The sequence below is a fragment of the Macrotis lagotis genome, chromosome 8 (genome assembly GCF_037893015.1).
Source record: "Macrotis lagotis isolate mMagLag1 chromosome 8, bilby.v1.9.chrom.fasta, whole genome shotgun sequence".
Taxonomy (NCBI): domain Eukaryota; kingdom Metazoa; phylum Chordata; class Mammalia; order Peramelemorphia; family Peramelidae; genus Macrotis; species Macrotis lagotis.
The window spans coordinates 88119304-88144189 of NC_133665.1; the positions used below are offsets into that span (position 1 = coordinate 88119304).

The window sequence follows — 24886 nt, forward strand, 5'->3', positions numbered from 1 at the left end:
GGGGGGGGGGGATATCTCTAGACAGAAGTCATTGATTCAGATTCTACCCAGGTCTTATCTAACCCAATATTTAATAGAACTTCCTCCTGGCAGAGGTTGCTTGTGCTTGTGTTTATTTAGACAAACAAGAGGACCCAAGGCAGGAGACTGAAAATGCCACTTAAATAATTTCACTTTCAGAAGGGTGCTTGGAAGAGCCCTTTCACTAGAGAAAGCCTAGCACACTCTCATATAAATTATAGGTGTTCAATAAGTATTTGGATTGGATTGAATTGAATTGAGAATGTTTTCATGATTTTTACAGACTTTTCTTCTACATAGTTCTTAAGTGACACTTTAATTTTCTTTTCCCCCATTTAATAGTATTTTATTTTTTCCAATGATAGTTTTTAATGCTCATTTTTATGAGATTATGAGTACCAAATTTTTCTTTTTTCCATCTCCCTTCCCTAAGACAGCAAGACATCTGATATAGCTTATACATGTACAATCATTTTAAATATTTTTCCACATTAGACATGGTATGAAAGAAGAATCAGAATGAAAGGGAAACACCACAAGGAAAAAAATACCAAATAACAAAAAAGTGAAAATAGTATGCTTCAATTTGCATTCAAACTCCATAATTCTTTCTCTAGATGTGGGGAACATTTTCCATCTTTAGGAATTGTCTTGAATCATTGTATTGTTGAGAAGAACTAAGTCGATCATAGTTGATCATTCCCACAATGTTGTTGTTTTCTTGGTTCTGTTTACTTCACTCAGCATCAGTTTATGTAAATCTTTCCAGGTTTTTCTGAAAAATGCCTGTTCATCATTTCTTATAGCCCAATAGTATACCACAACTTGCTTAGCCATCCCCCATTTGATGGGCATCCCCTCAATTTTCAATTCATTGCTACCATAAAAAGATCTGCTATAAATTTTTTGTACACATTGTCCTGTTCCTTTTTTTATGATCTCTTTGGAATTGTTGGATTAAAGGGCATGCACAATTTTATAGCCCTTTGGATCTAGTTCCAAATTACTCTCTAGAATGTTTAGATCAGTTCACAATTCCACCACCAATGCTTTTTTCCCATATCTTCTTCAACATTTATCATTTAACTTTTCTGTCATATTAGCCTATCTGACAATGAGGTGGTACTTCAGACTTGTTTTTATTTGCATTTCTCTAATCAATAGGGATTCTGTGCATTTTTTCATATGACTTTAGATAACTTTAATTGCTTCTTCTGAAAACCACCAGTTCTTATCCTTTGACCATGTATCAATTGGGAAATGATTTGTATTCTTATAAATTTGACTCAGTTCTTTATATTATTTGAGAAAATAGATCTTTATCAGAAATACTGGCTGTAAAAATTGGTTCCCAGCTTTTTTCTTTCTTGTACAAAATCTTTTTAATTTGATGTAATCAAAATTATTCATTTTACATTTCATAAAGTTCTCTGTCTCTTGTTTAGTCATTAATTATTCCTTGCTCTCCTAATTCAGTTATGGAATTACCCTTTATGTCTAATACCCATTGTGATTTTACCTTGGTTATAGTATGAGATGTTCTTCTATATTTGGATTATGATATGAGAGGTTGTTCTTAATTTCCGCTATGTTATTTTCCAGTTTTCCCTAGAAGTTTTTGTCAAATAGAGTTGAAGTCTTTGGGTTTATCAAACTGTAGATCACTATAATCATTTTACTACTGAGATGTGTGTGTTCCACTGATACATTATTTCACTTAACTACCGCACTATTTCTTAACTAATACCAAATACTTTTGATGACTGCTGCTCTGTAATGTAGGTATTACTAGACCACCTTTTGCATTTTTTTCCATTGATTTCCTTGATATTCTTGACCTTTTGGTCTTCTAGATGAATTCTTTATTTTTTTCTAGTTCTGTAAAATAACTTTTTTTTAGTAATTTGATTGGTGTGGCACTAAATAAGTAAATTAATTGAGGTAGAATTGTCATTTTTATTATATTAGCTCAGCCTCCCCATGACTGATTATTTTTCCAGTTATTTAGGTCTGTATTTGTGTGAAAATGTCTTGGCAGGTAGACTTTCAAATATTTTATAATGTCTACAGTTATTTTAAAGGAAATTTCTCTTTCTATCTCTTGCTGCTGGGCTTTGTTCATAGAAATGTTGATAATTTAGTTGGGTTTATTTTTTATCTTGAAACTTTGCTAAAGTTTATTAATTTGTTCATTTCAACTAGATTTTTCGTTGATTCTTTGAAATTATTTATAAAGAGTGGTAGTTTTGTTTCCTCATTCTCTATTCTAATTTCTTCAATTTTTTCTTTATTGTTAAAGCTAGCATTTCTAGTACAATATTAAATAATGATAATAAATAATTAAATTAAATAATTTAAATGTATTAAATAAATAATAGTCAATCTTGTTTCACCCCTGATCTTATTGGGAAGGTTTCTAGTTTATTCTCATTACATATAGCACTTGCTGATCATTTTAGATAGACACTATTTATCATTTTAAGGAAAACTCCATTTATTTCTGTGCTTTCTAGAGTTTTTAATAGGAATGGGAGTTGTATTTTGTCAAAATCTTTTTCTCAATCTATCGAGATAATCATAAAATATCTGTTAGCTTTGTTATTGATATAGTCAGTTATACTGATAGTTTTCCTAATATTGAACTATCTCTGTATTCATGGCATCAATCCCACTTATTATCTTCATGACAAATTACTATAATCTCTTTGCTAATATTTTGTTGAAAATTTTACATCATTATTCATTAGGTTAAATTGAGCTATAATTTTCTTTTTCTGTTGTAGATCTTCATGGTTTAGGTATCAGCACCATATTTGTGTCCTAAAGGAATTTGGTAGAAATCCACCTATTTTTCTAAATATTTTATGCAGTATTGGAATTAATTAAATTTATCTCACCCTAGAGATTTTTTCCTTAAAGAATTCCTCGATAGGGGCAGCAAGGTGGCGCGGTGGATAGAGCACCGACCCTGGAGTCAGGAGGACCTGAGTTCAAATGCTGTCTCAGCCACAATTACCTAGCTGTGTGACCTTAGGCAAATCAGTTAACCCAACTGCCTTGTAAAATACTAAAAAAAAAAAAAAAAAATCCTTGATAGTTTATTGAATTTCTTTTTCTAAACTCATGTTTGTCACATTTATTGGCATAAAGTTGGGCAAAAATAGCTCTTAATTATTAATTTAATTTCATATTCATTGGCGGTGAATTTACCCTTTTCATTTTGGATACTGATAATTTGTTTTTTCTTTCTTTTTTTTTTAAATCAAATTAACCAAAGGCTTATCTATTTCATTGAGTTTTTTCCCCATAAAACCATTTTTAGTTTTATTTATTAGTTCTTAGTTTTATTACTTTCAATTTTATTAATGTCTCCATTTATTTTCATAATTTCTAATTTGGGATTTCATTGGGGATTTTAAATTTGTTCTTTTTTCTAGCTTTTTTCATTGCATGCTCAGTTCACTGATCTCTTCTGTTTCAATTTTATTCAAGTAAGCATTTAGAAATACACAGTTTCCTCTTAACTACCCTTTGACTTAGCCTATAAATTTTGTCATGTTGTCTCATGGTCATTTTCTTTGATGAAATTATTGACTTTTCTAAGACTTGTTTGACCCACTCATTCTGTAGATGATAAAATTTAGTTTTCAATTTATTTTAATCTATCTTTTCATGGTCCTTTATTGCATAATTTTTATTGTATCATGATCTGAAAAGGATGCATTGAATATTTCTGCCTTTCTACATTAGATTGGGAGATTTTTGTGTTCTAATTCATGATCAGTTTTTATGTAGGTACCCTGCATCATTGAGAAAAAGATGTATTTCTTTTCATTTTAAATCAGTTTTCTCTAAAGGTCTATCATTTTAACTCTTCTAAAATTCTATTTACCTCCTTAACTTCTTTCTTGGGTATTTTGCAGTAAGATTTATCTAGTTCTGAGAGGGGGGAGGTTAAGGTCCCCCACTAGTATAGTTTTGCTGTCTATTTCTTCCTATAGCTCACTTAATTGCTCCTCTAAGAATTTGAATGCTATATTACTAATTGCATCTGTGTTTAGTATTGATATTACTTCATTGTCTATGGTATATTTTAGCAAGATAATAGTTTCATTCTTTCTCTTTTAATTAGATCTATTTTTGCTTTTGCTTTATCTGAGATAAGAATTGCTACCCCTGCTTTTTTTTTATTTCACTTGAAGCATAATGATATTCTGCTCCGGCCTTTTACCTGAAGTGTGTGTATCTCTCTGTTTCAAATGTATTTCTTCAAACAGTAGTAGTAGGATTCTGGTTTTTTTAATCCATTCTGCTATTTGGTTCCATTTTATGGGAGAATTCAAACCATTCACATTCATAATTATGATTATTTGTCATATATTTCCCTCCATCCTATTTTCCCCTATATATACTTTTCCTCTCCTTTCACCCTATTCTTCTTCACCACCTCCCTCAATTTTCCCTCCTTTGTATCAGCCCTCTTCCCTCTCCTTTATTTTTCCCCTCCTACATTTATATAGGGTAAGATAAATTTCTATATCCATCTGAGTTAGAACGTTATTCCCTCTTTGAACCAAATCTGATGAAAGCAAGTTCAAACAATGCTTGTCCTGCATTCTTTCCCTCTATTGTATAACAAATCTTTTGTACCTCTTCATGTCATATAATTCACTTTATTTTACCTCTTCTTTCCCCTTCTCTCTTTACAATCCTTTTTTTTTCACCCCTTAATTTTTTCAAATTATATATTTATGTGATAGACGTATCTAAACATCTACACCCTCTGCCTATGAATACTCCTTCTAACTGCCTCAATAGAGACAAAAGTTCTGAAGAGTTACAAATATGATTTTCCCTTGTAGAAATTAGTTTAACCTTATTTAATAATGTTTTTGTTTTTTTTTCTATTTGCCTTTTTATATTTCTCTTGAGTCTTGTATTTGAAGATTGAATTTTTTTGTTCAACTCTGGTCTTTTCATCAGAAAAGTTTGAACGTTCCTTCTTTCATTGAATATGCATATTTTCCCTTGAAAGACAGTGCTCAGTTTTGATGATAGTTGATTCTTGTTGCAATCCTAGCTCCTTTGTCCTCCGAATAGCATATTTCAAGTCCTTGAATCCTTTAATGTTAAAGTGCTGAGTCCTGTGTAAGCCACCTTGATATTTGAATTGTTTCCTTCTGGCTACTTTCAGCATTTTCTTCTTGACCTGTAACTTCTGAAATTTGGCTAAAATATTCTTTAGAGGTGATCAGTGGAGTCTTTCAATTACTATTTAACCTCTGGTTTTAGGATATCAGGGCAGTTTTCTTTGATAGTTATTTGAAAGAGGAAGATCTAGGCTTTCAGGAGGTCCAATAATTCTTAAATTATCTCTTCTGGATATGTTTTCAAGGACATTCGTTTTTCTAATGGGGTCTTTTACTTTTTGTTCTAATTTTTTTTCATTCTTTGATTCTTGATGTTGCAGAGCTTCTACTTGGCAAATTTTGATTTTTTTAAAAAAAATTATTTTGTATCTCCTTTTCTATTTGGCCAGTTTAACTTTTAAAGGGACTGTTTTCTTCAGTTCAATTGTATTTTTAAAGAAATTGTTCTTTTCAGTCAAGCTGTTGATTCTGTCTTACATGACTCTCATTTCTTTTCCAATTTCTTATACCTTTCATATTTGATTTTTAAATTCTTTTTCAGGTTTTCCAAAAAAGACTTTTTGTCTTGAGACCAATGCATTTTGCATATAGGCATGTTGACATTGTTGTCTTCTTCTGAGTTTATGTTGATCGCCCTTGTCACGATACTACTTTTGTGTAATCGGGGATCTCTATTTATTTCTTAGCCTATTTTATGACTTTAAAAGTTGAAGGGCACAGTTCTTGTTCTGGAGGCCAGGGATCTGATCCTTGGGTACTGGCAAGCTTGCCACAGTGCCGTCCTGTTGTGCTGGGGGTACCCACGCTGACAATTTGCCTTCTTCACTAAAGATGGATTCTTCTCAGCTGATTATTGTGCCACAAGCCTGCTTGAACCAGACCCTGGGGGTCCTCATTTGCTAATCCAGGCTGTGTCTAAGAATCTCCTTCTTGCCCCAACACTGTCCACATTGGACTCTTCTTCCTTTTTACCTGTGAGGCAGACCTTTGCTGAAGTCCTTCTAAGCTATCTTAAGCTGGTAAATTGCTTCATTCCATCTTTTTATAGGTTCTTTAGGTACAGAATCTAATTACAGGTTTGATTTAATGTTGTTTCCGAGGGAAACTGGGGAGAGCACAGGCAATTTCTTGGCTTTTCTCTACCATCTTGGCTTCACCTCTCAATTTTCTTAAGAAGGAAACAAATCCCTTGTGTAATGTGGCTACTGCAGATCAAGAGGTTTTTTTTTTCCCTAGTTAATGAGAACATCTATCTTAATTGATATGCAGTTAGGTGGACAATTCAATGGGCTAATCCATCAGGTATATACATATATGTATATGTAATGAAGATTAAATTTTAAAGATGAATAGAGAAAGAAGATGGATTGCTTTGGGGAAAGTTTCAATTATCCCAAAACATTCTTTCACAAAAACTTTTCCTTTTGGCACCTTATTCTTCTGATGATGTTTTATCACTGAATTGAGTCACCTGTAGAGGAACAGAATGGTATTTGGAAAGAAGAGTCAAGTATCATCAAAGAGATATGTTCTGATTCTACTTTGGACATCACCTATGATACTAGAGAAATCAGTTTTCCTTGACAAACTGACAAGTCAGTTTGGCCAATGGTAAAATGAAGAGGTTGGATTTGATGACCTCTGTGGTCTCTGCTAGCTCTAGCTCTGATCCAATTCAGTGGTCAAAAGGGGGGAAAAATATGAGACAGTCCTGTAACAAAAAAAAATGAGCTATTGCCATGGAGAGCACGCTACTGTAGTAACCATGTAATGTTGAAATCTAGAAGAGAGTCTAGAGTTTGCCCAGTGTAAAAGATTGCCTAGAAGATATGGGCAAGGGCTACCCAAGATGAGAAAGAACAGGTTATAATATGCATCCAGTGAAGACTTTCTTCAGCAATGAGATCCCAGAGCCACTGAAGTGTTGAAAAGGAAATGTACTGTTCATTTCAGTATACATGAGAGATATAAAACATAATTGTATCCTTATCATAGCATAGAAAGGAGTTTTATAATAGGGGTTTATTATATAGCTCACCTAATACCTTTGTCAGCATAGAAGCTTTATAAGATCCAAAACTATATTTTGGTTTTCCACTTACACTTCACTGCAGCGTCTTACACCTTGTTTGTTAAGTTGTTTTTAAACCCCATTTGGAATTTTCCCCAGCAAAGTTGGTGGAGTGGTTTTAGCCATTTCCTTTGACAGCTCATTTTACAGTTGAGGAAACTGAGGCAAATGGGGTTAAGACTTGCCTAGAATCACACAGTTAGTGTCTGAGACAGGATTGAAACTCAGTTCTTCCTAATTTCAGACCCAGTCCTTTACCAACTGTGCCACCTAATCGCCTCATCTTACACATAGATATTTGTTGAATGATTCAGTGAATCTCTATGTTGTACTTTTTATGGTTAAATTTCAGTAATTAGTGTTAAGAACACCAATTCATGCTTCTTTCTGTAACATTCAATAATTCAATTAATGTTTCTTTGCTGAATGGTTGAATATGGTTCTCTTTAGTTTTTGCTTATGTGATTTCTGCTTTGAAAATTATTGGCTATGGAACAGCTTCCTCTTGGGACCCAAGTTGCCTTTAATAATGGAAGATTCGATAGTACATAGATGGCTTAATAGGATTTTATAGCTGCAAGGGACCTTGGAGGTCACCTGATCCAGTTTCCTCAATTTACAAATAATATTGCTGAGCTTTAGTGATTTGCTTAAGATCACACAAGTAGTAAGTACCAGAGCCTGAGTCAGAAGGGTAAGAGAGCAAAGATCATCTCCAAATCTAGTGGTTTTTAGAATCATAGATTTATTATTTTCTCTTGACTGCCCAAGGGACTTCTGAGTCCATCTGGTCTAATCCAATCCTTTATTTTGTAGATGAGTAAATTGAAGCCTAGTGAAATTAAATGACCCTTCTAGCTTCAGAAAATCTGAACCCAGGTGTTCATAGTAGCTTCCACCTCATAGTCAATGCAACCTACCATTGGGAACCCCTTCCTGCCCCTTTCCCCCCCCCATACTTCTTGAACCTTGAGGCATTTTGCCACATAGATACACACAACACACTGTTCTAAAAGTGTGTATGCATGTGATATAATGGAATAATGTTTCACTGGCAGAGCAATTCACTGATTAGCAGGATAGAGCATTGGACTTAAAAGTATCAAGAGGATTTGGTGTTCAAATTCTGCCCCAGCAACGAACTAGCCATGTGACCTTGATCAGATTTATTGTGCCTTAGTTTCCTCATCTGTAAAATAAAGGTAATAATAGCACATGCCTCAGGGATTGTTGGGAGGAGCAGATGACATAACGTTAATACATTTTACAAACGTTAAAGTGCTATTTAAATGTCAGCTATTATTTTTTTTCTTATGCTCAATCAACAGTTTATCTTCTCTTAGTTGAACTTAGGAAAAACACAATTAGGGCTCTCATTATTTTCTGCCCCATCAACAGCCAAAAGACTTCTCCACTGTCACCGGCATCCCATTACTAGACACAGGGCTAACTAGTTCAGACCACCAGGTACAAACGGCCCCAGATTATTATAAGATTATTATAAGAGAGTCTGGGTGTTTGTTTCTCCTCTCTTAGGAAGCAGGTCAAAAAGCCCAGAGAGGAGTTTTGCTCCCAGGTGAAAGGGCCACCCCTGAAAACTGCTCATCTCTGGAGGGCCCTCCTCCCTTCCCCCCACCTCTTCCTAGAAACTCAATCTCACTTTGCTCCCTTTTTGGTATGGAAATTATAGCCCCGTCTTCCAAAAACAAAGGCTCCAACTAACCCCAATTCCTTTTCCTTCCAGTCTGTGGTTTAGAGCAAAAAAGATTCTCCTTCCCTTTTTTTTTTTAAGCATTCTCCGTGGCATGCTTAAAATATTCCGGATGTGCTTCGGCATGCCTTAGGGTCATAGCGCCTGTCTACCAGGACAGATGATTCCTGTCACTCGCCCCAGGGTGAGAACTTTAATAAGCAATTGCACACACCTGGTTTTGCAAAAGGTTGGCCTAATGGGGCTCCTAACTGGAAGTTCGTACTTCCACTACTTGGCGATCACACCCTTCCCCACCCTTTTTTAAAAGTGAGGCCGAGCGATCGCCGCCTCCCCACTCGGCTCGTAAAACTTTCCCCATCCTTTTGCTCGAAGAATACTATGAGGCGGCTGGAGCGGCCGGGCCGCCGCTTCCCCGCCCCTAGCACTGGAAAGCCTCTGGTGATGCTAATTGCTTCCTGTACGTGGGAGCCCGGTGAAGGAGACCCGTCCTGACAGACTCTCCTTGCTGCACGCTGATTGGCGAGCTGCAGCTGACCCACAGGCAGACCGAGGGCAGCAACCGGGCCCGGCCAGGACAGCTCCTTGGCTGCTTGGCTCCTTGGCCTGGCCAGCACGGGTCTGGAGTCCGGGTGACTCAGTCTTCCCCAGTTAAGTCGGGTTTCAGAGTCTGGCTAGCGGTGGGACCCGGGGTGAGTCTCTCGCCGCTGTTTGCCTCAGTTTTCTCATCTATAAAATGAGCTGGAGAAGGGGATGGTAAACCACCGTCCGGATCTTTGTCAAGAAGGCAAAGAGTAGGACTGGAAGGAAACACCTGAACAATAGCAACACCTTGCCTTGGAGAACTGGTCCCAACCAAGGAAACCATTGAATTTAGCTATTCCGTATTCTCAGTGATCTAAAGGTCAGTTGTGGGATTGGAAAGATGCTGGTCCGACACAGATACTCTGGTTGCATGCAAGTTATATTTAAAGCTTTAAGTGTTTTCATCCACGTTGTGGATGCTTCTTCCTCAAGTAACTTTGACCTAATTCTGGTGGTCAAACCCAGACGGACAAACCCTGAAGTCCCAATTCTGGAACCTCTAGAGAGGTAGGAGGGACAGTGCTGGACTTGTAGTCTGGAAGACCTGAATCCTTTTTAATATTTTGTGTGACCCTAGGCAAATCACTCAACCACACCTCAGTTTCCTTAATTGTAAAAGGATAATAATGGAGTCTACCTCATCTTGCTGTTTTTTTAAAAGTCCAATGAGTTAACGTATGACACTTTGCATATGTTATATAACATATATAACAAATGAGTTAACATAAAGCACTTTGCAAACTTTAAAATGATATATATTGATAACCTTAAATGATATATATTGATACATCTACACTCATATATATATCTACATATGTAGTTAGATGAGTAAATCTATATGTGTATGATATATGCATGTGCACATGTATACATTTGCACCCATGGATATACAAATGTATGTATATACACATATATGTAAATAACCCTTTTTGTTCAGTCTTTGGGGGGTATTCCTGGCCAAGATATTGGAGCAGTGACATTTCCCTTTCCAGCAGAAGTTGATGATATCTTTGCAACCTTTTTTTGAGAATGGAATAACAAATACAGAAACCAATCTATGATCTTTTCTATTCTTTAAAAAAATATATATCCCTTTTTTGAGGTCATATTACAATTTAGTTTTTGAATTTCTTTAAGAGAATCCTTTCTAGTGTAACTATCCTTATGTCAGATCCAGCCACTTTTCTCCAAATGGGGGGAGCACACATAGATTTAGACCTCTAAAGCATTTGAGGGTTTTTAGGGAAGTGAAATTTCCTTCCTAAATGTCACACTGCTCTTAGCTGGTACCTTTCTGATGCTTTTGCCATCTTTTTTGTGCCCTGTTTATTTCTGTCATATTCTCCCTCCTCTCCACCCCCCCACAACCTAGATCACATATACAGCCATTGCAGTGTGGTGTCTGGGGAGAGAGCCTGTCTAGAGGATAGAGAGAGCTGAGTTCAAGTCTTTCCTCTCTAACACATGCTGTAGGTGATCCTGAACAAGTCACTTAACCTCCTCAGAGGCCTAGGCAACTCTTTGAGACTGTTAGTTGCAGAGAAGGTATGATCTTCATCTGTGAATTACCTTATGATACCATTACTATTCCTGTTTTCTTCCTGGATCCCCACTGGATTGTAAATTGTTTTAGCTTCTTTTGTTTCTCCTTCCACTCCCATACCAAACACACTGTTCTGCACACAGGATCCATTTAAGAATTAAATTTACAAAATATTTAAATGTCTTTCCTTGTATAAAACAGAGTACAGCAGGTGTTCAGAGTCCAAATGTGGTAGAGCCACAATTGTTATACACGAGATTAGATGACTCTTTTAATCTGTTGAGTAGAGACATCCAGTGGATTGTTTAACAGAGCTGGATTGTATGTTCACTCCATTTCTTCTAGTGTTGTACTTGATTTCCATACATTCCAAACAAAAAAAAAGGAATATTGATGAGATTAGATGACTATTAAATAATCCGTCGAGTAGTGAAAAGCAGTGGATTGTTTAACAGAGCTGGGTTGTATGTTCACTCAGTGTGTCGTCCAGTGTTTTACATGATTTCCATACATTCCAAACAAAATGGAATATTCCATTTTGTTGATGATCTGTGCTCCAAAATTTGCTGAATATTAATGATATTGGATTTTATTTGAGTTTTGGGAAAATGGCAAAGCTACTTAGGTGAAACCATCAGTGGTGTGAAAGAAATCAGTTTACCCATCCACTTTGGAAAACAAAGTGAATAAAAATGCCTACTGTCCAAATGATGACCTGCAGCTAGATGGGCAGTTGATCAGCCTAGTTTATTCATTATCTTTGTCCTGCCCATGAATTGCAGATGGTCAGAGAGCTGGGTCGGGGATTGAATTACAAGAGGATTGTGTTTGAGGAAATTGCTTAGTGCTTTCAATGATCCCAAACTGATGGATGGCTGCACAAAAGCCTATCTTTTTACCACCAAGATTCTCCCAGTGGTGCATGACTGAGAATCATGGTATAGCTTAGTCTATGAAGAATTATAATGACTAAATAAAGGCTGGGGGGGGGGGTTGGGGGGAGAGTCCCAGACATGATGAGTTTGATTATCATTGTTGACTTACATACAAGAATGGCCATAGACATAACCGACATCCTGCAAGACTAGAAAAAGGCAAGTTGTTATAGTGAGGACCAACACTTTGCTTCTCAGTGAAGTAGAGCTGAAACTCATTATTCAAAACTGATTTCAGAGCATAAGTAAAATATTCCTTCTTCCCTTCCCTACTTTAATTATGATCATAAGTTTAGAGCTATAAGAGGTCTTAGAGGCCTTCAAGTGCAATCCTAGTCACCCACCCCCAATTTTATAAATGAGCAGACTCATGCACAGAAAGATTATCACTTACCCAAGGTCACTTAGTTTGTATAATATCTGAGGTGACACTTGAACTCAGATCCTCCTAACTCTAATTTCAAAAGCCTTCATGCACCAGAGATGTAAAGCTGAAGGCCAAAGAGTGTCTGGGAACAATTAAAATGTAATTGGAAAATGTTTAACAAAATAAATAAAAAAAGTGTGGTTAAATATAAATAATGTTAATTTGTGGTTTTCTAAGTCAACATGTAGCCCTGATTTCTTACTGTTTGAATTTGAAGCCACTGCCCTGGATCTGGTTCCATCTCTAAATGTTTTACTTCCAATTTACCAACAAGTTGTTTGGGCATCACCTAATATATTCTAGAACATTAGGATAACAAAATTTCTTTCCTAGTTTGACAACACTACTTTGTATGATTTGGGGTAAGTCTTCCTGCAAAATGGGGGGAGTGGGGTATTTGGAGTCTTCATTCTATAATGTTGTGGGTTTGTTGGTGACACAGATTAAAGAGTCCAAATGTGGTAGATCCACAATTGTTATACATGAGATTAGATGACTCTTTTAAATAATCTGTTGAATAAGAGACATCCAGTGGATTGTTTAACAGAGTTGGATTATATGTTCATTCAATTTCTTCTAGTGTTGTACATGATTTCCATACATTCCAAGCAAAAAGGAATATTGATGAGATTAGATGACTATTAAATAACCTGCTGAGTAGTGACAAGCCGCGGATTGTTTAACAGAGCTGGGTTGTATGTTGTTTTGTTGAAGAAAACCAGATGTGAAATATGTAGTGGGTCCATGTCTGGTGGCCATTTAGGAAATCATAGGTGATCTCTGATTTGTAGGCCTCCTGTTTCACCTCGAGCTTGAGGTCACATTTAAATCAGATACTCTGCCACCTCCCCCAAGACAATATGAAGATGATTTAGACCAGGTTTTTATATTTTTTTTGTTGATTGTTTGAACATTAGAGAACCTCTTATTCATGGAGTCAGTGATGATCAAAGATTCCAAGTCTTCATCACCAGTGAACAATTTAGACTATCCCCAAAGCTTCCCTGGGTATTATCTTCTTCGAATTTATTGTTCATTAACAGTCATTTGCAAATTTTTTGGGGGGGAGGGGTTGGTTAGAGGGAGAGGTGAGAGGAGTTCAGCTTTCAAAGCTGTGAAGCTCAGTTGGTCTCTGCTTGTTCGGTTTCTGTGTTCTTTATGTTTGTAAGAGTCTACCAGATGTCCAGAATGATATTTTAGTACAGCTTCCAGCCCTCTTGTTTATAGGTAACTATGGCTACATGTTTGATCTGCTCTGTAATCCTGTTTTATTCTGGTAACGTTGGGACACAGGTGAGGTGAGGCGGGTGAGGCAGGTAACCACCCACTATGATCCACTCAACTCTGATATGTAGTAGCCTTAGGGTGTTGGTGAACTTCTCAGGGCAGCCAGACTTGCTCAGGTCAGAACACAAAAGCCTTGGTGTAGAAATGTAGAAGTTCTTCCCTGTGTTTGTCCTCTATAACAGACACCATTTACATTCTACCACAGTGTGACTTTCAAATTCATTCTATTTCAGGTGATAATGTTCAGTAATCAGTGAATCCAAGAATAAATATTCTGGCCAGCAAATTTGCCTGAAAATGAAGAACAAAGAGGGAATACTAGTTATCTCCAAAGGTCTCTTACCTGTATTCTTGAAGAAAGTAATTATAAGGGGCAATTTTGAAATCTGGTCATATTTCTATAGTACCTATTTTTATTGAGTAAAGGCTACATATACTTTTATTAGGGAAAAAATTAATAAGAAATGTTGGATATTACAACCCAACTTGAGTGGCAGTGGGAAGGAGAGACATGCAGGAAGGAGGAATTAAAAAAGAGACTCAACTAGACCCTGAAAGAAGAGGACTTGGAAAGGATGACTACCTAGTAGGAAAATAAACATAGTTTGAGTTATTGACTTCAAGGATCCATAATTTTGTTGGTGTCAGTTGTCCTACCAATTCTGTACAATTTAGTAGATAGCTGAAAATTAATTACTGAGTGGATAGCATGTTGATGAACCTGTCTTGATTGGCAGGTTATTTAGGAAAAAGATTAAAAGTAAATAGTTTAGGGGTGGCTAGATGGTGAAGTGGATAGAGCACCGGCCCTGGAGTCAGGACTACCTGGCCTCAGACACTTAATAATTACCTAGCTGTGTGGCCTTGGGCAAGCCACTTAAACCCTGTTTGCCTTGCAAAAACCTTAAAAAAAAAAGTAAATAGTTTACAGAAATAAATGATAATTAAGCAGTGAAGTAAATGAGAGGAAAGGACTGTAACTTTCAAATCATATTTCAGTTTATTTCCCTAGCATGCAAGCCATGAATTCTCTGCTTTTTGTCAGTGGAGCCACTGGATCATTACTAGTTTTATGTCTTCCTCAATTTTAAGATATGCCTGTACAGTAATTTCATGTGATTCAAGGATAATAGTCATTCATTCATTCTTGGGAGATTTTAGTTTGTAGTACAACTAAAGAGTTGTTTATTTTCAAGTCAGAAGACCTTAATTCAGGTTCTGGTTGTGCCATTTATAGTATGTGTGATGTTGGATAAATAATTTAATCTCTCTGGGCCTCAGTTTCCTTATCTGTTAGATATGGGTGATGGACTTGATTTCTCATCAATTAAGTCACAAGTATTTTTTTTAAGTATATACATATATAAGTTAAGCACTATACCACACTCTAGGGACACTAAGAAAGGAAAAACACCAGTCCCTGACCTCCAGATCTTCATGTTCAAATGGACACCATTATGTACACATAAACTGTATATAGTGTACATGGAAAAAGCTTTAGCAATAGTGGTCCCAACCAACTTCAACCAAACTTCAAATTCAAACATTCAATAAGTGTGTTTTAAATGACCTCTTTGAGGCCTTGTGCTAGAAGCTAGGGATTACAAAGTTGATGGACAGTTAGTCCCTGGACTCAAGGAACTTGAGATTTAATATGTACTCCAAGTAAAGTCCTCTAATCAAGACCTTGAAGGGAAGGATTTCAACAGGTGCTATTGGGAAAGGACCCAGTTTCAGACATTAAGAATTTATTTTGCACCCATAGAATTAAAAATGTAATTTCTTTCCTCTTCTGGGTTGCTGAAGTAGAAACACAATGGACTGTCTTCTCTCTTTCTTTGGGGAAAAGAGTTAATCATACTAAGCAGCCAAGTAGTTCCATGCACACTGACATTTCTGTTTCTGCTTTTGAAGTTAAGATGGTCATAAGAGAGAAAAAATATTTTCAGGTCCAAGCCTTAGAAAAGGACATTCCTTTTATTCTTGGCATTTAAGTTTTTGTGGTGTTGAGTTCTCTCTCAAAATCTTCTTCATTCCCATTAATAAATCACATCTGAAAATGAAATCACTTTTCAAGTTCTTCCCCCACCACACCCTTTATAATGAGAGAAGGTGACGTTTTCTCAGATTTATCTGAAATGGCTTAGGATATATTTTCCTGGCATTTTTTCTCTGGATGTGTTCCCATTGTTGATTAAGCACATTCATGAGCACTTTCCAAATAGTCCTATGAGACCCATCCTTGCATTCTGTTCTGTGAAAGGAGGAAAAAATAAAAAATGTGTTCAGTGTTCACCTTGCCTTAGAGTAGACAATCTCTGAGGAATGATTTTTCCTTTCAGGAAGATTGGGGTTTTTCAGGTTAAATTCCACATTATATAAATTCCCTGATGGTAAAGAAGCCGAATGATCAACAGTCTCTCTTTAGTGTGCACTTTTCTGCTAAAAAAAGAGAAAGGCCTCTCCATCTGAGAGTGTTGATTAAGACATGAAGACAAGGTTTGAAATTGGTGGTGGCTCAAGGTCACTAGTATAACTAATGGACCAACTGAAAATGATTAGCAGCTGTTTTAATAGACTTTTAATAATTACAGCTGTATGAGAAAGAATCCAACTTAAGGTTTCCTGAGTGCCCACTTTGAGGTCTTTTGCCATTCTAGCATCAATTTAGCTAAAGTTCAGCCCAGGCAAAAAAATAAAAATGAGGTAGATAGAGAAATATGTGTAACTACTACACAGATTCCATTGTGTTAGGATTGAGTAGTTCTTTTCTTTTTACTTTTTTCCCTTCCTTCAGTTCCTTCCTTTTTCCATTCCTTCATTTCTCTATCCTTCCCTCCTTCTTTCCTTCCTTCCTTCCTTCCTTCCTTCCTTCCTTTATTAACTCCCTATTAAAAATGAACTTTAAGGAACATGGACAATTTGTTTTAGGATCTACTATACATTGAAATTTATTTTCATATAAAATTTAAGTAATTTTATTTCACATATGAATTTATTTTTGTATTTATTGTATATATCATCATCCCATTAATACCATAGATTTATCAGTAGTCATTCTTAGCAACTCCTTCATTTTAAGGCTTAAGGAATTTGAGATGCAGAAACATTCAGTGACTTTCTAATGAATAAGTAGTCTCAGAATCTGAATTTGAACTCAGGTTCTCTGACTACAAATTCAGGACTGTGTTATAATAAACATTGAGCTCCCAAAGGGCAGGTAGTTTCTTATTCATTTTATATTCATTATAGCATCTTCTAGGAGTCTGGGTTCTCATCTTTATGGGTTCTCCCTCCAGGAATTTGTATTCAAATTTATCTATGCTTCTCCAGTCTATGAAACAGACTTAGGTCCATGTCTTTCCATCAACTGGCCTCTGGATCTCCACCCAACATTTTCGGTACCTTTGTCTTAACATGCTATTGTGTGGATATCAGTGGAGCCATTCACTGGCACTTTCTTCACTAATGACTGGGCTCTTTTTTAATGAGTTCTTCATAAATATTTGACTCGATAACTGGGTGGGGTAAAAAGCATCTTTTATAACCTACCTGTTCCTTCTTTCAAACCCAAAGTTCTCATCAGGGTACTTTTTTCTGTAAATTTGCTTGGAGAGATAAATTTTTAATATAGCAGTCCTTCAGATTCTCTTCCCATTTCCTTTACTTGGAGGATATTTTTCCAAAGGTTAAATATAATATTCCTAGGTGCATTTTGTACATGCAGAAATGTGCCCATTATCTTGATCTGTCCTTATGTTTCCTAAACAATCACAGAGCAAATTTTGCCCCAGACAAACTCTATAATCATAGTAATCAGTCAGTATTAAATTCTTACTACATGTCAGACACATATTAAGTGCTATTTAATATTATTTATTAAGTGCTTACTACATGCCAGACACTGTGCTAAGTCTTATGACTAGTTTGCCTTGGTCTTAGGGTGGCTCATCAACTCCCTATTTTTCTAGATTGACTTTCAAGTTTCAGTTCAGGATCTCTAAGTGATGCTGGCCTAGAAGGGTGGAGAGGAGGATGGAGTGGGAGGTTTTTGGGGAAAACAATGTTGCAGTGGAAAGAGTGATCAATTTGTGATCTGAAGATTTAGGTTTAAATTTTGATTTCACCTATGTTAAAACCAATAGGCAAAACCTTGGTTTTGAGCTTACTTGCCTGTGGTACCTTGGACAAGTCTTGTAGCTCTTGAATTAGAACCTCATTTTTTTAATCTGTAAAATAAGGAGATTGAAATACACCTATTCTGTCAAAATCAAATAGAATCAGGGTCCACTAAACCATATAGAGGGATGCCTGCAGACACATTAACTTAGAAAACTACATATTAATAGTATTTATGTTTTATTATATTTTTATTTAATTAAATATTTCCAGTAACATAATAATCTTATTCCAATTGATTCCAATTCACTTTTGAGCTCCCAATCTATGAGACTCTTGGAATAATATACATTTATGATCCTTTGTTTCTGTCAATCATAGAGGGCAGAAACAAGAACAAGATCAAGTAAAAAAGATGGAAATTCCATTCAAGGAACTTGGGATAGTTATGGTAATAATGAGAAATAACAAGTTCCAAAAGTTTGGGGGGGGATCACTTTTTTAATCATGAAGTCTATCTCCTAGTCATACTTAAGATAATTTAAGGATTCACAATAATAAAGGAAATATTCCCAGGCAGAATTTTTATAAAAAAAATTTTGTTTTCATACCTGAACTTTGCTCCTTTTCTTTAGGGAACTCCTGGTGAGGCAACTCCTTCTACTAACGAAGGTCAGCACCTGCTCTGCAATTTACAGTCTTGGAGTGCAACCTGGGGCCCTGAGAAGTTAAATGATTTGCAGGGTCACATAGTCAGAATGTGTCAGAGATAGGTCTTGAATTACTTTCCCTGACTCTGAAACTACTGCAATATCAACTGTGGGAGCCTAAATGGTACTAGCTTAAAGCTGAATTCTAGGAAAGGAAGGTTTGGATCAATTCATAGATTATGGTACTTAATAGTTTATTAAGAAAAATGAGGGTGTGTCCCCTAATATTTTGAGGCTTAGCAACTCCTAATGTTTTCTTAAAATGTTAGTGTCATTGGCAACAACTGGACTGGTTGAACTGTTGCTGACCCATTATATTGAATCTTGTGTTCTTTTGTAACTTTCAGTGACTATGAAAGGGTTGCATAAAGATAGAAAGGATGAAACTTTCACTAAAAATGAATTTTTTAAAAGGTTTTATGCAAGGCAAATGGGGGTTAAGTGGCTTGCCCAAGGCCACACAGCTAGGTAATTATTATTAAGTGTCTGAGGCCAGATTTGAACTCAGATACCTCCTGACTCCTGGGCAGGTGCTCTATCCATTGTACCACCTAGCCACCCCAATAATGAATTTCTTAACCTGCACCCCTTTACTTTTTCCTCAAAGAGAAAAGACAGCTGTCCTTGTTCTCTCCCTCATAACCATAATTAAAGTCACAATAAAAAGAAGCCTTATGTCACAGAAAGAAGGTAGAGTTAATCTGAATGTTTGTTTCCTGCTCTTCTGCCAACTTTGGGCAAGTTCTGTTCAGAAATCAGCTTCTGTTTTCTATATAGAAAGTTTACTTCAAAGCAATAGTATGAACAAGCAACAAGTAAGAGAAAAATAAAATTCTTTATAAATAATAAACAATAATAACTTGCCTCTTGAGCTTTATCTTCTCAAATCTAAATACTTATCCTATTAGAGTCTGAGAATAAATTTAGAGACTATTATAATGTAATTCTATATATCAATAAGCAATTGATCATTAAAGACCGTTTTTTTTTGTTTTTTTGTTTTTGGAACCTAGCCAATATGGTACTTAGTAAACATTTTTAAAAAATTGGGTTGTCAACTTGCATGTACCTAGAGATAATAGATGATCAATTCATTCAGAAGCATTATTTTAACACCCATTAACAAACTATATCTTACAAGACCATAGACAGTTGGCAATGGAGAAACTCACTGGGAACTTCTCATTTAGAGAGAAATGAAAACAGCAAGTATGGAATTATCAGTTCTGGAGTTCACTGGATCTAGAGTAAACAATCATGAATGGGAAGTGGGGAAATGATACTGATGCTGTCTTCAGTTTTACTGTCTTCAAAGACCATTCATTGATGGTCATGACTGATGTTTTTCTTAAAAGTCAGAGTTGTTGGTACAGAGTAGAAGATGTTGTTTTCGTTGAGTCATCCAAGTACCATGATCTGGTTAGCTGAAGTACTTTTTCAGCTCTCTGGGGCTGAACACACTGACAATTAGCAGAATTGATTGCTTAAGAATTTAGGAGAAACTGGAGTTAACACCTTAAGAAAATAGACTTTTAATAATTTAAGACAAGAGGACACTATGAAAATGTCTTAGTTCTTGTAGAAAGAGATTCCTGTCTTATGGAAAACTGTTGTCTCAGGGTGAATATCTCCACTTGATTAAGTAAAGTGTTGGAAATGTCTCTCCATTAGTATTTGGTGGATTGGTACCTGCAGTATTTGGTTTAACAATTTCATAGAAAGTATACTTAATGATAAGGCAAGAAGGAGCTTCTCTGTATTTTCCTCTTTCATGATTAATACATATCATAACTGAAGGACTAATAATACTATTCTTCAAAATCCTCCTGCCTAATATTGTGAACCTGAAACAGTCCTGTTCTCTCTTTAGAATTAAAAAATATTATTATTATTTTGTATTATTTTTGAAGAACTGGCAGAGTTAGATAAATGTTTTAAAATTTAATTAGTTTCAACAGTACCTTATTCAGGACATTAAAGGGTCAGGCTATTTTTACTTAAATCTTATATGAAGACATATAAGAGGGAAAAAAATTACTTTTCAAAATTCTTCCTTTCCTTTGTATTTCTGTAACTGAAGTAGTCTATCCTCTGTTTTCATAGTCCAACTATCACATCAGACTCTTTATTGTTCTTCTGAACCCTGTTGCCAGATCAGCCTTCTGAGAAACAATGCTCATAGAACATAATGTCTTTGGATTTTGGAGATCACTTAGTCATATCTTTCAGAGATCCATGGTTAAATGAAAATGCTCTTTTGACTAAAGCCAACAACAACCCCCTACATGCAAACATAGATAGTTTAGTAAGTTGCTATGATTGAGTGAAAAAAAAAAAAGATTGGTGAGCAATAAGAGACTGGCCTTCATGTAACATAAATATGTGGATGACATATATCCCTGGGCCTACAATTGAGGCCTTTCTAGTCTGATACAATCTTTTGAGACTTGTGCTCTTCTACTGTAGTCTATGTCAACTTCATGCATCGGAGTAGTTGGAGTCATCTCTCTATATAAATAGGATTCACAGGTCCAAAACAAATTACTTAATATATAATTACTTATATACATATACAGATAGAGTTTGTGCAGACTATGCTAGATATTTAACAGCCAACTCAAGAAAAAAATTTACACACAGCACACTTTTTTGAATTTAAGCTGCATTTTTAGTATTTTCCTCTATCACTTTCATAAGTCTAAACAATCAACAGTAAATCAAGCCCTGGTTTTTTAGCTTTTGTTGATTGTTGAGATGTTAAATGATTACACTGAAAATGTTACAGTTAAGCTTTCAGAGGCTGGTGTGAGCTGACTTCAGCATACCACCAAATATGTGTATATTTTTACATGTTTATCATATATTATATTATATTACATATATAATATATATGTGTTTGTATATATAAATATAAAGATATTTGTTTATATACAAATATGTATATGTTTATTGTTAGGGGTTGTGGTTTGAATCATTTAGATCTATATTCATGATCACATTTAATCTCTGAGACAGGAAGGACATCTCATGCCTCTTTTTGTAATATCCATAAGATGAAATATAGTTCTGAACATATATTGGCATTATGGAAAAAACACTGGACCCTGGGACCTTGGTTCAAATAAAGTTACTTAATCTCTCTGGACTTCATGAATCAAATGAAGGAATTGGATTCATGATCTCCAAAATCCATTCCAGCTCTGAATCTAAAAAGTCTAAATGTAAGGCTATTGTTGTTTGAATAAAAAGTGCTTTTTTTTTCAGTACTGTATGGTGAGGTTGGTGGTGAAACTGGGCAGACAAGCCTTATCTGATGACTTCCTTTTCACTTGGCCAAGCCACTTTATGATCTAGAGTCATGAGATGGATGACCAGTATCAGATCAGATGATTGTTGTCAGAAGTAACCCGATTCCATATGGCCAGTCTATGTTTCCTAACTGATCTCACTGTGGGGGGGAGTGAGTCATTAATAGTGATTTATAAAACCTGTGGCACTGGAGGGGCTAATACCTATTTTGAACTTTCCTGGAGGAAACCTTTTAGGTATTTCTTAATGATGTACATTGATCTGATGTGAAGTATCATAATGCCATGCAAAATATAATGAATAAATGATTGAATGAGTAAATATAATCACACAATTCATTGAGTGCAAGGACTATGTCATTTTTTTTAAGTTCTCTGTTATTTCTAATATAATTCCTTATACTGGATATTCTTTACAGATTGTTGGTTACCTAAACAAAATCTTTTTTTGTTAGTTTCATGCATCTATTCAACTTTATCTTCTCAAATCTAAATACTTATGATGCTATTCAGAGTTTGAGAATAAATTTAGAGACTCATTGTTATGTAATCCTATATATCAATGAGCAAAAAGTCATTAATGACTTCTTTTTTCATACCCTAGGCAATATGGTTATTTAGTAATCAGTTTTTCAAAAAAAAACAATTGGGTTGTCTACTTATGTTACCTTGAGATGATAGCTCTGACAAATTAGATCTCTATTGGCAAAGGAGAAACTCATTGGGAACTCCTCATTCAGACAGAAAAGGAAACAGTACATTCTAGAGGGATCTTCATTACCTACCATGTTGAATTATAGTGGGGATGAATGAATGAAAAATGCTGAAGGTTTATTATTGGCTTAGGAAATTCTCTGCTTTTACAAAGTTAGAACTTCGAAAAAGTAACAGTAACAACAACCAAAAAACCTTATTTTACTACTTTATTTCTATCTTTTGGGAACATATCCTTAGAATTCCTTAGGGAAAACTGTAGCTTTAGCAAAGTTGGTGAAGGTCTTTGTTGCTTGGTGACCTTAACCCAGTGTCAAAAAAAAGTCCATGTTCTGCTCCTTCCTAAGTTGTCAGGCATCTGGACTAGCAAGTTTTTTCTTTGTTGTGATAAGCTTTGCTGACCTATTTATTTGAGTGACTACAAAAATACATTGTTTGGATACAGGTCCTTCTCACTGAGTCCTAGCTTCTCATCCCCAGTAGACAGTTCCAAGATATTTTCAGTCTTCTGGAATACTGTTATGCCAGTTAATGATGTGTTCCAGTGACATAATACATTATCAGAACTTTCAGAACAAGAGATAAAAATAGGATAGGCAGCCTAGGGATTTTTTCCAATATGTTAGAAATAGAGGATATTGATAGAAAATGAGTGTTAAACATTAAGGAGATATAAAAATAATAAAGTTTAAAAAAGAAGTTAAATGTATAAACCAATTCTGCTTCACATGGCTTAGGAAAATGTTACTGTAATCTTTCTTTAAAATACAGATGACTTCATTATGAAAAAAAAAGTTGTGATTTCATCAAAGGAATAGATATCCTTGAACTTCAGGTCAAGGTATCCTTGCAGAAAAGCAGAGTGAGATGGACTTGGAAAAGTTGTCTTGTTGTCCTCAGATTTTCTCTCATCCTCCTAAACTATTTTTCCTAATTTGTAACTGAAAGTAATAATACTCATGCTGTTTATAGAACTTGACTTACATGAGCAGATTCTTCACTTTGCTCCAAGCTGTGGTTATTAGAAGAAGGACTTTCTAGCAGGTTTTTAGAATTTGATCCTGATGCACATTGGACAAAAATGTTCAACAGAGATGGTGACTCACAGGGATTTAGCATGGCATTCCAGAGAAGTCTAAAAAAGAAACTGAAGAGTATGACTAAAGAATCAAGCATTGGTGTGACCAGTGGTATATTTAAACTAGTTATTATATCTAAATTGGAACTTAGTGTTGGTTTTTGGTTAGTAGAAACATTAAGCCTGAAAAACTCATGATTTTATGTGTAGATTTGCATCTCTTCTGTTACTTAATGGATGGTCTTCACATTTGCTGGGGTTGAAGAAATCCATTCCAAACTTCTAATGATGTTCTTCTCCAGACTGAGGCTTGACTGTCACTCAGAGAGGAGACTTAGAGGCTCACATAGTAATTATATTTGACAGTTTTCCAGCCTGGTGGAACCTTCTAGAACTTATGTAATCCTAGAATAGCTTTTGAATACAGGTTCCTTTAACATGGTGAGGAATCATAGGAAAACTTTAGTGGGTACTTGGTTGGTTGGTTGGTTTTTCTTTGTTTTTGAAAAAGACCAAAATGATATCACTGTGTTGAGACAAGTTACAATGTATCAGGTATGACTGATCAGACCAATACAAGCTCTGTATGTTCTACCACAGGTTGGGCACAAACAGGCCATGTGAACATTTGGGGTGGATTCTCTAAATTTACACATCTCACCTTCCAGTATCACATAGGATTCTTTTGAGGGATGCCTCATGTTGGCCAAAAGGCAAAATATTTTTAGCTCCTTAAAACTACATGAATAGTGTTGGGCCTAGAATCTGGAAGAAGACCCCAGTTCAAAACAAGCCTCAGACACTTTCCTAGCTGTAGGCAAATCACTTAACCTCTGTCTGAGTTTCTTTATAAAATGCACTAAATACAGCACCATCCCACCAGGGTTGTTTTGGGGACCAGATTCAATATGTTTTTAAAGCAATTTGCAAATGTTAAGGTGTTTTCATTGAAAAATAGATACGAGCTTATCATGATTACTAGTTATAACTTTTAAAAAACTCCTCTAAAGTCCCAAATTTTCAATTATTCAAACTTCTCATATTAGGTAGAATTTTAGCTAAAGCTTATTCTCATGAATTTTTTACTTAGAATTCTGATTTATGACCCAATCTAAGTTTTTATTTAGGCTCATAAAGTTGGAGCAGGAAAGGCCATAAGATGTAGTCTACAATCCTTATTTTACACAGGAGGAAATATAGGCCCAAATGACTTACTCAGGGTCACAA

General features: G+C 35.5%; 1 protein-coding gene across 12 annotated transcripts in view; it reads left to right on the plus strand.

Annotated features, from left to right (window-relative positions):
* The window catches only part of ZNF462 (zinc finger protein 462), a 155295-nt gene that overhangs the window by 28562 nt on the left and 101847 nt on the right, over positions 1-24886 (plus strand). The window contains exon 1 of one of the 12 annotated variants that reach the window (XM_074197592.1): positions 1-24886. This exon is cut by the window's right edge and continues 17816 nt beyond it. The exons of the other annotated variants lie outside the window; for them this stretch is intronic. The gene's annotated coding sequence lies outside the window, so the exon portion shown is untranslated. 12 annotated transcript variants of the gene reach the window in all.